At 51.5% G+C, this 14,628-nt stretch overlaps 1 long non-coding RNA gene across 1 annotated transcript in view; it reads right to left on the bottom strand.

Moving 5' to 3' along the window:
* The window catches only part of LOC141571187 (uncharacterized), a 47,560-nt gene extending 36,442 nt beyond the window's left edge, over window positions 1–11,118 (bottom strand). Inside the window, exon 1 of the long non-coding RNA XR_016019379.1 lies at window positions 10,952–11,118. This is a non-coding gene — a long non-coding RNA (uncharacterized LOC141571187). The remainder of the gene's footprint in view (window positions 1–10,951) is intronic.
* Between the last annotated feature and the right edge of the window lie 3,510 nt (window positions 11,119–14,628).

The following is a 14,628-nucleotide window of genomic DNA, read 5'->3' as shown; positions in this document are numbered from 1 at the left end:
CTTTTTTTTTTTCATTTAGTTAATTTCCAGCCGCTCACGTTTATTGCACATTAATTATGCATACAGCTTTTGTGCGACTTAAAAAGTGAAGAATGTGATTCTTATCCTTTCATAGAGGATCCGGCTGCCGCTGGAGGCCTCTCGGTGGCTGGAGAGGCTTCGGGTCAGAAGGGGAAGGAGCTGCCCCCCCTTCTGCCAACAGCCAGAGTGAGGAGGGGTAGGGATAGTCAGCTGCCCCCACCCCAGTGCTCTCGGATCCCCCCACTTCAACTTACTTAAAAGTGTTTCCTACGGCAGGGGTGGTGACTGAGGTCCCCAGAGGGTTGACAAGATGTGTTTCTGGGCCAAATCTAAGAAAAAAACCTCAAACTAGCCCCTGACCAACTCCCCTCAGCTTGCCTTGGCCAGTATCTGTGTTCAAACCCACTGGCCCAGGCCTGGGGGCTAAAGCAGAGTGTGAAAAGGCAACATACCCTGGGGGTGGGGGAGAGGTTGTAGGCACATTTCCCCCCTCCGACCACCCCCACCTCACCACCACCATATGCCAAAGGGAGCAGAGCAGGTGGAGACCAAAGTGGGAGCAGACTACTGGGTTGGGAGAGCCTCGCCCCAGTCCCACCCAACCCCAGCCCCAGCCTCAGACTCCTGTGCCCCACAATGGCCTCAGGAAGGTGTGGGCAGGTGGCCCTCTGCAAGCATGCTGTGTGACACCAGACCAGGGCCCGTCTCTCTGCCCTCCTCTCAGAACCTGCATGGAAATCCCTACATTTGGCCTGGACCTCAGGCTCTGCTCAGAGCTGGGCTCTCTGATCCACGGTAGCCGGCATTTCCTCCTCTGTCCTGAGACCAGGTGTCAGGTCACCTCACGGGGAGTGAACGCCCACCTGGAGCTGGCCACAGCAGGGCAGTCACTCTATTTCCTGCACAGGTCCTGAGCAAACAGATCCAGGACTCGAGCCTAGTGCCACCCTCACTGCTGAGCCATTTGGGTAACAGGGCTCCCTCTCTCTGATCCTAGATTCCCTATCTGAAAATGGGGATCAGAACGGGACGCAGGGGGTTGGGTAGAATATTACCTCCAAAGCACCAGACCTGGGTAGGCACCCAGGAAATGGGAGCTCACAACACCCCACAACAGTGGACACGGAAACCCCACTTTACAGTTGAAGAAACTGAGGTTTTGGGAGTGAAGGCACCTTGCCCAGCCTATACATGGCAGGGCCAGCTGTGTGACAGCTGACGGTGTCCTCCTGGGTCCCACCACCCTCAGCTCACCAGGAGCTGGAACCCAACCCCTTTTCTCCATCCACTGACCATGGAGATGAGGTAAGAGAAGAGGAAACTCATGCAATCGGCCCCTCTCTCCCTAGGATGGCTTTTGTGGTAGGTTTGCAGGAAGGGAGGCCTAACTCATGGGCTCTTGGTCCATTGGTCCCGGCTCCCTTAATTTGCAACCCAGGCTGACTTGGATATCAGCCTGGGGAACAAAGCCTGCAGGAGCAGTGCCCAGGGGCTCAGCAAGCCGGGGCCTGCACAGCCAGAGGCTCCCACCACAGCCAGCCATCCCAAGCTCTACAACCAGGGGCCCGAGGACAGGCGCCGGCATGCCAGCTAACCCCCTGACTGGACCGTGGGAGGGGGCTTTGGGCCTGGGCCCCCCTTTCTGTTTTGTTGTTATAATAAAAACTGCTCTCCCAATAGTCCTGCTGGGATAAACTGTAAAATATCTCTCCCTTCTCTTCTAGAATCCCCACCCCTTCTTACAGGGACTCTATGACGAACTTTAAAATAAAATTGTCATCATAAAGAAATCAACTGTGAATAATAAACAACATGTTTAACATTTATTACTCTGCCTTCTGACAAACCAAAATGTGAAAATATGCCAAAATTCAGGTTTCATAAAACAATTTTTCATCAAGTTCTTTCCTTTGACAAAATGCCTCCATTTATTTTCAGGCTGACGAGATTCACTTCAAATGCAGCAGCATTTCAGAAACGGGTCTTGGGTCTGATATTCCCAAGTATCGTTGGCTCTTAGATTTGCTCTGATTGACAATATTCTAGCTTTTCTAGCAAGCGCCAGTGAGCAGGCATGACACCTGGCAGTGGGGGCACCATCATTCTGAAATGGAACCTTGTCACGAGACCAGTCACAGGCACCAAAACCCCACTCGTAACACTTACCGTCTTAGCTACTTTACGTGTGCAGTTCAGTGGCGTGAAGTACATTCACCTTGTTGTGCAAACATCATCACCATCCATCTCCAGAACCCTTTCATTTTGCAAAACTAAAACTTCATGCCCATTGAACAACAACTCCTATCCCCATCCCCCGCCAGCAACTACTGTTATACTTTCTGTCTCTGTGAATCTGATTTCTCTTGGTACCTCATGTAAGTGACATGATGCAGGATTTGTCTTTTCGTATATGGCTTATTTCACTTAGCATATGTCTTCCAGGTCCATGCATGTTATAGTGGTGCCAGAATGTCCTTCCTTTTTAAGGCTGAATACTATTCCTTTGTACCAAACTCTACTTCTAGCATCACACAGAGGGTATGTGATCACATACTCAGATACACATCAAAATACTCCACCTTAACAGGGGGAAAGAAGGGGCTGCACAGTGCCTGAAGAGGCCCTATATGTCACCCTCATCCCAGCTCGGCTTCAATGGCCCCAAGGGGAGCTGGAGATTTGGGGGTACCCCAATCAGCCCAGGTCTCAAGCCTCTACTCTCCCCACATGCCCCTCTCCGCTGGGCAGGGGCAGAGTCAGAACAGACCCCTCTGGGCCCAGGAGCCTGAGGGAGGACCCAGGAAGGTGGGTTGTGGCCTGAGATCATTCAATCAACAAACACCTCTTGAGCACCTACTGTGCACCAGCACTCAGCTGCCTCAGAACTCAGACTTTGCAAGCACAGCGTCATTCCGTCCTCCTCCAGCTGCCCCCTACAGACACTGAAAAGAAAGGAAGCTTAAAACAGTAGTGCTCTGCTGTGACATGCCAGTATTTACGTCCTGAGCAATTATCAAAATCCCGCCCTCTAGAATTACTGTTAATTTTCTTCAAAGGGTAGTGGTGTTATGGTCATTGAGGAGGAGAATATCCTTATTCTTAGGAAATGCCCGCTGAAATATTTAGGGATGACAGCTGGAACGTACTTTTAGACTTACAGCAAAAAATACAGAGGTATAGATGAGTGTATACCTAGATAAAGCAAGTGTGGTAAAGCGTTTCCATGTGTGGAATCTACGACGTGGGGATGTGGGCATTCAGTATACTCTTCTTTCAACTCTTCTATGAGTTTGAATATTTTTGTAATGAAAAGTTGGGGGGGAAATCCTTCACTCTGAACGTGCCCCACCCTTTGTTGCTATTTCACGCTGTACAAATGTGCCCAGAGGTCCAAGGGGCACGTCAATGCTAGGACAAGGGAAGGACATTCTGCCAGCTACACAAACAGGAATACTTGACTTTCCAGCTCCTAACGGGGGCGTCATGTGGCTCTGCCCACAAGTTTCTGGAAGAGCCAGTTCAGACGTGAGCGTGAAGGAGTGGGAATGCAACTGCTCTAACATCCAGTGTCCTCGGGACCCCTAAGGCCCACAGGCAGAGCTATCACCAGACACCAGTGTGAGGTCCTATCCTCAGCTCTCTTTCATGGCAGGGCCGCACTCTGGGGTGTCCCAATCAGCTGTGAAGCGTGTGGCACAGAATCCATTGCTAATCAGAATCAGAAACCCCTCCACAAGCACAGGAACCACATCTATCTCACTCGTAGCTGTCTCTCTGACCGGCACCAGCCCAAGGCCTGGCACGAAGCAGGCATTTGATGGAATGAGTGAAAGCTTCTAATCGAGGTTCTCTTTTCACAAGTTAGGATAAAGGTAAGGTCCTTCCTCGCAGCCAAGCTGACCACATTGATCAGGGGTGAATGGCCAGCAGTGACGTGGCCACTGGGCATACCAGCCGCCTGCCTTTCTGGGCAGCTGCGCAGAGGGTGAGCAGGCTGAACAGCCCCAGGGAACAGCCTACAGAGCAGACGGCTGGGATGGGGCAGGAGGAAGGCAGCTAGGGCCAGCAGATGGGGGTGGGGCAGGCAGGCCACCAGGCCAAGAACAAGACTGACCCGGTCAGAGCCAGGTGTCCAGGTGACCCTCTCCGAGGCAGCCTTTGAAACCAGGATCTCTCCCGTGTGAAGGCCCTGGGATGGGACAGCCTCTCGCTGGCAGCTCAGCGTCTGCCGACCAGAAAAGGGGGCCTCCCCCTCTGACTAGGAGGAACCACCTGAGAGGGTGTTTTGTTTTAATCATCAAAGATCAAAGACAAGTCCCACTGGGTTGGGGATCCGCCAGGGGTCCCTGGAGGCCAGCAGGCAGCCAACTATGGCTGCTGTAGGTTCCAGGCCCTTTCCTCTCCTGCCCCACAGTACCTGGCTCCATGCCCCTTCCCTCCCATAGCTGCTACCCAGGACAATCAGGACTTTGCATTTGGGGTACAAGGACCTCAGCACTGGGGTTGTGCTGACTTCCTGGCCGTGGCCTTACAGAAAGCCCAGACACGGGAAACAAGAAATGCGGGAGGGACTGTGCAGCTGAAAAACTGGTGTGTCTGGGGCTTTGAGGGCCAGCAGGCTCCAGCTCCTTCAGGAAGGCCAGTGGGTAAGTGCTGGGCTGTGGGGGGACAGACCCGGTCCCATCCTGCCTCTGACTGCTCGGCCACCTAACTCCCGGAGCCTCCATTCTCTCTTCTGTAAAAGGGGCACACTGCTGCTATTACACTTAATTGTCCTTGTCAAACACTGGGCTCGGGGCCTGGCAGAGAGTGAGTGCTCACTGGGCGGTCAGCATTGTCATCGTCACCACTGTCACAGGCCTCTGTGCGCTCGTGATGCCAGCCATACTGGGGCTGCTGAGGTGTGTTCTAGGTAATTCTGACACGGAACCGCGGACCCAGCGTGACTGACAGGTAGATCTAAACATGGAAGCCAGCAAAGTGCCTCCTCCTCCACTGCCTGTGGCCTGGGCCAGCATCCCCAATCCAGGGCCTCCATCTCCCTGCCCCCCAGGAGGTGGGATGGCCTGTGTCCCCCAAGGACAGAGGCCACTTTGGCCGCGCTCTGTTTACCATGAAAGAGCAAAACCACCGCAGGGTTCAAAAGGAAAAAAAGGAAAACCTGGTAACTCGTCCCAGACGGTCCGTCCGCTTTATCAAAGCTGACTTCAGGGAGCTGCGTTCCCACCAGGAGAGGCCACAGCCTCATTAGGGAGCTCTGGGAACGATGAAAACGCCTGGCCGCCATGCACATCCCCAGGACAATTAGGCCTTGTCCCTCTGCCTTCAAAGGCAATGTAGGTGTGTGTGTGTGTGTGTGTGTGTGTGTGTGTGTGTGTGTGTGTGTCTGAGAGCCCCTATGCGAGTCTCTTCTTTCTTTTTGTCTTTTTGTGTTTCTTTTTGGCTCTTTGTTTTCCTATCCTCTCTCTCTCCACCTATCCTTTCACCCCTCTCAGCACCGAGCTACTCTGCATCTCTTTAATGAGCCATCTCCTGCCTGCCGGGTACCCACAGATGTCCCAGACCAGACAACTCCCCCCCCTCCACCCGCTGCTCAGGAGACCCTGCCTTCATGTCCTTGGACCAGGATCTAAGACGTTGCCCCCTGGGCACCCAGCTTGGCCAAAAGATGGGACCGGTGCAATGACCGTGGCCAAGTTTTTCGGAACTGCAGTTCTCCCATCATGACTACAGAATGCAAACTATTCCCCCAGAGCAAACGCTGACTCCGGTTTCCGGATGCCTCACTCGGATGCCGCTGCAGTCTAAGCCCAGACCTTCTCCAAATCCCAGCGAGCACCGCCCCTTCCCCATGGAATGTTTCTTACCCATGTCAGGAGGCATGAGCGGCAGCACATTCTTCTGCACCCCTACGTGCTTTGAGAGGCGCCCTGCTGTCCGGAGACGGGGACACATTTGGGGAGTGCCACCCAAAATGGATCTACGCCCCACACACAACACAGGCCTGCCCAGTCCCGCCAACGCTGCCACCCGCCGCACAGACCCCTGGCACCATGGACATTTCCTGTAACCGACAACACCACTTCTGAGACGCAGATTCTGACATCAGGCCATTATTTGAGGGGACCAGCATGTTGCTTTAAGTGAGAAGGCAAATTCTAGATACTTCTTTTTGTCATAACACCAGAAGAAGCAGGCATAATATTTGCAAAATTAAAAACAGCCTGGGTCTCAGCTCCTGGCTGATGGCACTCGGGTATTAATCCATTAAAGCAATCAAAAGAGCTTAAATAAAGTCTGAAGCCTGCAATATACATGTCCATGAACAAGCGGTAAAACTTCCTGAAAAGGTGATTTCAAAGCCATATTGCCCACGCTTGGCAAATTGCATATTTAATTATTTTGTCAGTCCCTCTTTCTCCTCTAATCTTTGGGGAAAATGCCTTTGGACATACGAAACCAGTTAGGATAATTAAGGTATGATGGAATTAGGTGTCGGTTGATTTTTCAGAAAGATGGCATCCTCTAACCTGGTATGAGATGTGTGCAGACCCCAAAAAGCAGTAACGTCTGTAATGTCTGCCTTTCTATAGAAAGATCAAAGGTCTTTTGCCCCTTTCAAGATGTTTGTAGAATTTGTTTCCCAATTATCCCACATTTGCGCACTGGGACATCCTAGTTAACTCTTTGATGGCACCTCGGGAATTGGGCCGTAATTGATATCAAGCCGCACCTCCCAGCTCCAGGCTCGGGGCCAAGATTCCAATCTGGGGCCTATGCTCCTAGAGGGGAAAAGATGGATGGGAGCTGGAAACGGGGTACAGGCTGAGGTTTGGGCCCCTCTTCGCTCAGTGACACAGGACTCACTCCCTCGTTCAAGCTTGGCTGAACGCTGGTAAACTCCTCTGCTGTCGTTCTGGTGTGAATTGGGGCTAGGATTTCATCTTTGAAAAATGTTGCCATCTGAAGAGCAGGGCCTGACTGCATTTAAATACCGTTCTAGAAAGGAAATGCATTGAATTTCCCCACATTGGAATTCTTTTCCCACATTGGAATATTTCTCCTAGTTCAGCAAAATGGAGAGAGAGAGAGAGAGAGAGAGAGAGAGAGAGAGAGAGAGAGAGAGAGAGAGAGAGAGAGAGAGAAGAGGAGAGAAAGAGAAAATGCCATCAAATATTTGGAAAGATTGAGAAAAAGCCGTCAAGATTTGAAGTCTTAATTATGGCATTTTGAAACTAACTGTGATTAGGATAGCATGCCAAGGTATAAAGTCAAATGCTAAAAATTTTTATCGAATATAAAGATTTTTCCTAGCATGCGTTTTACTTACTTTTTATCTGTTTCCCTTTTTCGTGTTCTGTCCATCTTTTTTTCCCTGACTGCTTAATAATTTGTCTATAACAACTGTGTCTTTGCTTAAGAGATGGAGAGGGAGAAAGAAACACAAAGCCCTGTCTAAGTCTCTGCATTTGCAAATGCAATGGCCCTTTGGGAAATAATTTTTTGGAAAAGCCCGCGACAATTTGAAAAATGAAATACCATTGATCCAGGGAATCATATTCCAGGAGTGCCCCAAGAACTTTTGCTGGCACTTTGTCTTTTTTTTTTCCCCCCGTGCATTTTACCCTTAAAAATCCACCTGTGTCCTAACAAGTTTTACGTAAAGCAGAAGCATCAGAGGAAAAAGTTCCCCTTATGGTATCGGCTGTTTTCGATATTCTTCCAAAGAAACCAAAGATCAGAGGCCGCCCGCAGGCACTGCCGTGTTCACTACAAACAAACTCAAAAATGCCTCATTTCCCTGATAAATAATTCCCATTGGGAGGGAACTCCCAAGCCCCCTCCAAAAATATATACTGAAATAAAAATAGCACAAGGAAATTCATTTTCTATCCTTTGCAACTGCAAAGGGTGATTACGGCATCTCTAGATGTGGAGAGCAATACCTCCAAACAGGGTTCCTCCTGCCAGAGAAAAGCCCGGGAGGTTCTATCTGGAAGGGAACAGGCACCCCCAACTGCCTGGGAAGGGGCCCTGGGTAGAGATGTCACAAATAAATGTACAGGATGTGCCATTCAATTGGAATTTCAGATAAACAACAATTTTTTTTTTTTTTAGTATAAGTATGCCCCAAATATTGTAGTTACATAGTTTCACTAAAACATGATTCTCAGTTATCTGATATTACAACGGAATGGAGCATCCTGTGTTTTATCCAACAGCCCTAGCCCTGGGTTCCGAAAAGGGTGGAGGAAGCTGAGCAGGGACGTCCTAGTATGTCCATCCAGAAGCAGAACCCAGTCCACCAAGAAAACAGTGCTGTGGGGTGGGGTGGGGTCTGAGGTCTGCAAGAAGGAAGAAGCCGCCCGGCCAGCTCCATGCCAGCCCTGAGCAGGGCTTTCCAGGGTCTCACCCACTCCTCCCTTCACCAGCCCCCCAGGGCCGTGATCCTGTCCCGTGATCTGAGGGCGGAAGCAGCAGCAGACTGGGTTACCAGCTAGGGCACCAGCTGAGCATGGACACCCAGACATTTTAGTTGGATTGTTTTAAAGCACCAAAGAATTCGTCTTGGGACTTTGCCCGCCTTCCTAACACTTACTTTGCAGTTTAGTGCTGTTTATTTTGATGAGGTGTGGGAGTGGGGGCATCGTGACATTTTAGGGGCTTTGGCCACTGATTTCTGGATTTGGCTGTCCCGCGCCTGCATGGGGCCAGACCCACGACCGCTCAGTGAGCTTGCAGAAGTGGCTTCAGGGGCTTCTGTCCAAGGCTTGAGACTTCAGACCCCCAGCCTTGCGAGGGTAGTGGGCTCTCTGGTCCATGAGGCAGGGCCAGGTAGGTGAGAGCAGTGGGTTAATTCAAATCATGATCACAGAGGAGGAGGGCACAGTTGCTCAAGGCTAACTTTCCAAGTTCTCTCTCTCTCTCTCTCTGTGGCCCCCAGGCCCCATTAGTTGTCATCCTTCTTCTTATAGCTCCTAAGAGGTCAGTTCCCACACTCTTTCTGCCCCAAGCACTCCCTCAGCCAGTTCTTTCTCCTATCCCCCCTAATCCCTTCCTGCTGTAGAAGCCCTTCTGGTCCTGCTGGGCCTCCAGGGAGACAGAGAACAGCTGGCCAGCATCTGGTGCTCCCCATTAGCCAGGGCCCCTGCCCCCTGGGCCTTCCGCTCCCCGGGAGGAATAATCCCGCTTCCTCTAACCTTTCGGCTGGGTCCTGTGCTCCAGGGCTTTCATCATGTCCCTCAGGCCTCTGAAGCCACTCCAGGCTCCCTGGCCCTTCTATGGCTTCTGCTGGGCCGAGCCAGGCTGACCAGCAGGGGTGGGGGCAGGGGGTGAATGACCCCTGTCTCCTCCCAGCCAGAGATGTGGGGGGTGGGGACAGCCGGTCTAGGGAAGGAGGCAGATGTCAGGACCATGCCAGGTTCCCCATGGCCAGGTGAGCCTCAGCTTGTCGTCAGAAACCTGGGGACCCTATGCCTTCCCTCAAAGGTTTGGTAGGAGGATGCCAGGGGGTGATATGGGTAGAGCCCTCTGCTTCTGCTCCAGGCCACCCTGAACTCCCCTGCCTCCACTGGGTGACTTTGGGCCAGTAATCTCACCTCTTAAACCTGAGCTGACTCACCTATAAAGGGGTAGTTAGGAAGATTCCAGAGATTGACCCTAATGTGCTCGGCCCTGACCCAAAGTGAGAGTTCAGGAGTATTAGGACACCTATTATCACAGGTGCTGTTCACGATGACGGTGTCGTTATTTATCATCCCAGACATCCTGAAGGCTCAGCTGCATAGGCCCTGCTCCACCTCCCACCATGGCCTGGATTCTGGGCCTTCTGGATCCTGCCACAGCCCCAGGCCTGCAAACACAGTTGAGCTCCATTTTCATCCTCGGTGCTCCCAGAAAGATTTGGGGAACCCCCTCTTTCCAGGAGCCTCCCTGGCCCCAGTACAGTGTTTCTGCAGAACACGGGGTCACAGGAGGGGACTCCAGTGGTCCTCCCCTTTCTCTCCCTAGTTTGGGCGGCTTCCCTGGGGTGGAGTATGCGGGCCCCAAGCAGCCTGGCTGAGGCAGCAAGGTCCATGCAGCTGGACTCCAACGTGCAGCATTGACAGATCTGAACAAAAACCAAGTTCACCGAAGCTTCCAGTCACCTTATGGACCTCGGCTCATACACTTCACAGACTCACCACCATGGAAGTGTCCAGAAGCAGCATACTCTGTTTTTGATGGAGGACCACAGCACCCCAACCTCTAGTTCTCAGAGGCACCTCGTCCTGGAAGGGGCTTCAGAGCCATGTTTCCCTCCAGTCTCCTCCCACTGGGCCTCTGTGAACCCCCAGGAGCCTGGGGGTGCTCATCGAAAGCAGAGGTGGCATCGCCAGCTCCCCCTGCCACATGTCATGTTATCTGCAAACAGACACCCAGCACATACCTCACGATTAATTTCCACAACTTGGAAAGAATCCCGGAGACTAGAGAGATATTTATTAAATGCAAACTTCTAATTACTTTGCGGAATGCTGATGAAAACTGCTCCTTAAGTAATCTTTTTTTTTCTAGTGACTGAGCGCCAATGTATTTTTCTAGCAATTATTTTTAACATCCCGAAAATTGCCCTGAAGATATGCAAAACACATTTCCTATGACTCGCACTTAAGAGAGGCAAGCTCTCTTTCCCCTCCATCTCAGTTATTAAGAAAATGGGAAGTCAAATTTGTCGCTAATCACATTTCCACAGCAGATTCTAATGGGTGTGACTCCCCCACAGCGAACAAGGAGAGGAAACCAAGAAATACAGCAGAGAACACGCCTGCAACGCCTTTGTGTGTGTTTGCCATTCCCGCCAAGGTGTGTGGGTTCCAGGGCAGAATTTTCCTGGCTCGCCCACCCTGTCTGAGTGGGTCGCATAGAGCTGAGAGCTGTAAGAACTTACCTGCAGGCGTCCCGAGGGGCAGGCTGGTCTCCGGAGCTGACCGCGCCAGGCTGGGCCACAGAAGGTGGAGGTGCTGTGTGTGGAGGCCCTTTGTGGACAGGTGCACCGGCCCATCCCTCTCAGAGGCGCTACCTGCGGTTTACTGGACGTTTATTAGAAGCCCACGCAATATCATGAGGCACCTGCAGGCAATAAAACCCCTTACATGTGTGAGGCCTTGAGGAAATTAACGGCTCCTCCCTGGGGATGCATATTTTGTGAAGATGTTTATTACAGATGAAGTGCTCCCGGGGTGGAGCATTAACAAGTTGTAGAGTGATAAAAGGATTTTTATCCTTTTTCAGTGACAGAAGTAGGAAGAAGGCTTTAACGGAATCTATAAAAGGCCCACTTCCTAATGAATTTTCTTAACTCTTTATTAATAGGGTCAGCTGAGTGGGGTCAGGGGTCTTTGGACGGCTGGACCACGGGACAAGGGGGATGGAGCTGAATGGGGGGAGCAGGGGCTTGGATCCTGGACGGAGAACACACCAGAAGGGTCTGGGTTCAAATTCCAGGCCCGAAAGACCATTCGAGAGCTTGGGCATGTGGTGAATGCATTCTGCCCCAGGAAACTCATTTGCAGGCCCCTCCAGATGATGGGGTGAGTCAGGCCAAAAGGCAGGTTCCAAGCCGCTCTTTTTAACCCCCTGTTCCCCACTTCGGCCTGCAGGCCATTACCAAGATGAAAGCCCAGAAAATGCCTTTAGACCACGACTGCGGAATCTAATTGAATTATATGAACGCAGTTAAACGTCTGCTTCAGAGAGGCAGGGCTCACTTTCAAGACTGGATGCTTCAGGAGTTAATGGGCTATTTGAACAATATAGGCCAAGAGCCGAACACAGGTGGGCTGTGTTAATAACTTTATTTAGACCCGCTTTTTTTTTCCCTTTGAGGCACACAAGCCTTCCATTAATGCATTCATTAGAGTTTATGGCCGGGCTCTGGTTTTCTCCTAATGACACTGTCCAGACCCGGCTCCCCAGCTAATTGAGGCCAGCTGCCCGGCTGCTCCTCCCCGGCCTCGGGACCCAGTGTCACCAGGATTAGCTGCTGGGGCTGGAGCTGGACCTGAGCCTGGGCAGGGCTGGGGACAATAGCAGTTTGGGGTTGGGGACTCTGCTGCTCCACCCCAGTAGCTGCAGGAGAGGAGGGGTCAAGGGAGCCTGTGTCTTTGGACACCCCCAGCCCCACCCAGGCACAGTGAAGGAGCCCAGATGGGTGGGCTTCCATCCCCCGCCACCACCATGGTCATTACCTCCTCCACTCCTGCCCCCTGCTGGCCCTCCTCCCCACTGCAGTCACACGGAGGCCAATGTGATCCCATCAGGCCCTGCTGAACAGCCTGCCATCCTGTAGCTGCCCCCTGACTTCAGAAGAAAGTTCAGCCTCTGTCCTGTCACCTCCAGCCTCCTCTGTCACGCTCATCTTCGTGCATCCTGGGTCTCTCCTCTGCTTGTTGTGGACCATCAGGCAGGAATGTCTCCCCCAACCCTCATAAACCGCCCCTTCTCCCCAACCTGCCAAATGCAGTTCAAATACAGCCTCCTCCAAGAAGCCTTCCTTTTCTGCCTGGGTCAGAACCCTATGAATGTGTATATGTTGTATCACTGGCCCCCTCACTCCACTCGACAATGACTACCTTGAAGGCAGGGTGCATGTTCATTACTATTATTAAAATAACTATAACACACCAGTGGTTCCCACTTGTCAAGCACTTACTGTATGCCAGGTGCTTTACAAGCATTAGCCACTAAATCTCCACAGCACCCCAGGACATATGTTTTATTGTCCCCATTTTACAGATGAGGAAACTGAGGCTCAAGGGCAGGAATACACATCTCTCCCACTTAACAGCTGGGTGACATCCCTGAGGACAGCATCTGCACCATGTGATGCTGGAATGAGTTCATACCAGCTCCCTAGAGGTGCCTGTTAAAGTTCAGGAGTTTACTTTGTGGGCTGGTTGTTAAAATAGCCATTGTGAAAAACGGAATTATATAAACTTACAATTAAATAAATAATTGTGGGGACAGAGCCCCAGAAAGTAGTTTACAGGCTCTCGGCCTCACGTGGAAAGGTGGTGGCTCAAGTGGTGGATGGCCGTCGGCTGTGGCTGATTGGCCGTCGGCTGTTGCCGGTTAGCCGATTGGCCGCTAGTATAACTGCTGCGGCTACAGAGGAGAGCCGAGGATTGCCGAGGAGCGGAGGAGAGCGGAAGAGAGTAGAGGAACAGAGTCGAGGAGAGTGGAGGAGAGTCGTCAGTCGGTTGGCGGAAAGGCGGACAGCAGGTCGCGTGTCCGGTGGGCCCAGCCTCCAGTGAGACTATAGTGGTATGACTCCCCTACCTATGGCTCCGTGGGTGTTCCTTTTTGGCCTCACCATATCCTGCGTTCTTGTGTGGGGAACGGGAGCAGAGACCCCGCAGGCCGCCCCGCCTGAAAAATGGTGCAGCGAGCAGGGTCTCCCGCACGACAATGATATTCAACTTAACGGTAATAAATACTCCAAACTCATCAATTCTTATAAGTTTACATCATTTTACTATCACCAACACTCTTGAGGTCATCTGTGTCTACAGTACCTGAGTGGTGGAAATACTGTATGATGGTGTGCTGCTGTGCATTGCTTCCCAACTCCACATTCGGTGACATGTTGGCAGCTTGAAATCAACCATGACTGGAGTATTTATACCATGGAAATTGACAAACTACAAATCAGGGTTGGTTTGATTTTTCTCCAGAGAGCTGGTTATGAGGCCTGTGCCAGCACACCCTGAATTACAGAGAAGCATCAATAAAAATATCTACCTAGAGCTCTGAGCCCAGTGCCTAGTACATACTAAGCACTCAAAGTTGCTTTGAAGAAGATTATGAGTGAGGAGGATGGCTCCAGTGCCAACGATGTCATGTTCCCCATGCCCCCACCCCAACCTCGCTCTCCAGCCCAAGGCTCTCTCCTAAGCTCCAGACCCATCTGGCCCCAGCTTCCTGAACACCTCCACTAGGATGCCCAACAGCCCCTTGAACTGACACCTTCAGAACAGAATCCCCCCTCTGGGACTCTCCAGCTCAGTGAATGGCATCTTCACCCCCAGAACCCTGGCCATCAGTCTTGCCTCCCACCCTCACAAGCAACCCTTCACCATATCTCTAGCCTGCACTGGCGTAACTCACCCTGGTTGATTTTCAGTCTCACCCCCTCCAGTCCAGAGCCCTCCCAATGGGCAGGACGACCATTCCAAGGCATAACTATGACCGTTCATCGCCCCCGCCTGCTTCCTGATCTCCAGGGGGAGGTCCAAGCTCCCTGCCCTTATCCGAGGCTCCCACCACCTCTGCTACTATTGGTTCCCAGCCTCATCTCCCACCTTGGGAACACTCAGCACCCAGCAACGCCAAACTTCTTATATTTATTGAGTACATTCTTCTAGATGATGTTCTGAGTACTGAGGCTCTAAGGTGAACAAGGCAAAATCCCTGTTCTCCTGAAAATCCCATTCTAGCAGGCAAGAAATTTAAAAAAGTTAAAAGTCATTTATATATATATCATATAGCCTATTGTTTGACATATGCATAATATGTGGGCATGTATACATACGTATATGTATGTGTGTTCATTTCTATACATATGTA

The sequence above is a fragment of the Rhinolophus sinicus genome, chromosome 16 (assembly GCF_057876585.1).
Source record: "Rhinolophus sinicus isolate RSI-liver-muscle chromosome 16, RSI-T2T, whole genome shotgun sequence".
NCBI lineage: Eukaryota > Metazoa > Chordata > Mammalia > Chiroptera > Rhinolophidae > Rhinolophus > Rhinolophus sinicus.
This window is presented reverse-complemented; position numbering and strand designations above follow the sequence as displayed.